Source organism: Octopus bimaculoides, chromosome 25 (genome assembly GCF_001194135.2).
Source record: "Octopus bimaculoides isolate UCB-OBI-ISO-001 chromosome 25, ASM119413v2, whole genome shotgun sequence".
NCBI classification, from domain to species: Eukaryota; Metazoa; Mollusca; class Cephalopoda; order Octopoda; family Octopodidae; genus Octopus; species Octopus bimaculoides.
In genome coordinates, this window is record NC_069005.1 from 20,196,180 (window position 1) to 20,197,292 (window position 1,113).

Consider the following 1,113-nt stretch of genomic DNA (forward strand, 5'->3'; position numbering starts at 1 on the left):
TTATATATATATATAGTCACTTCAGGGTCCTTGGTTCAGAAATTAATTTTTACAATCCAGCCATCCTTTCACATGGAATTTCGTCTTTCTGAACTAAGGACCCTGAAGTGACTATATATATATAATGGAACTGTGATTATGTACATCAGAAAAGAAAAAAATATATATATATATATATATATATAAGTCGAAACAATTTGTTGGCCTTTTAAGGTTTTTATAATTATTTAATGTAACATTGTAATGGAAATAAATTATTGGATAGTCAATAGAATATCTCTATATTTATCTTTATAATTGAATTATACCAATATCTTTATGGTATCCAACGAAGTACCAGTGAATTGGATGTTTAACACACCCCTTTGAAGGATTTCTTTTCCTCAGTTTGTTACTATATATTGTATGTGCGTGTGTGTGTATACACACACACACATATACAGTCAATGTCCAATCTATGATGGATAGCCAGACACACATATTATATAGACTACACATGTACGTACACACACACACACATATATATATATACATACATATATACATACATACATATATGTGGTTTTTCTAAAAAGTTTAACACAGAGAGAGGGAGAGAGAGAGAGGAGGTGAGAGAGAGAGGGAGGTGTGTGAGAGAGAGTGTGTGTGCGTGCATGCATATGTGTATCATTGCTGAACTGAAGCTGGTTGATGAATCAGAACCAGACTATCATTATCATCATCACCATCATCAATTATAACACCATGGTCATCATCATCATCATCACCATGACTGTTACCATTTATAAGTTCATTATTCAAGAAAGATTATATATTAAGACTCTGGAATGTATGAAAATTTCTAATCGTTCAATAAATAATCAAGAGAGACTACTGAATCAATAATCATTCAATACATACTCCATACATTTTTTTTTAACTTTTGTCTTTTTTTGGGTTTTTTTTTTACATGTTTAACTTTGTTTCTTTTCCTTTCTTTCTTTAAATATTTCATTTAAATCCCTTAATTATCTAAAAAAATCAATGACAACAATAAAAACAACAATAACAAAAAAACAAATTAAAAATTAATTAAAATTTTGTAAAAACAAAAACCAATCATCTAAAGAAATT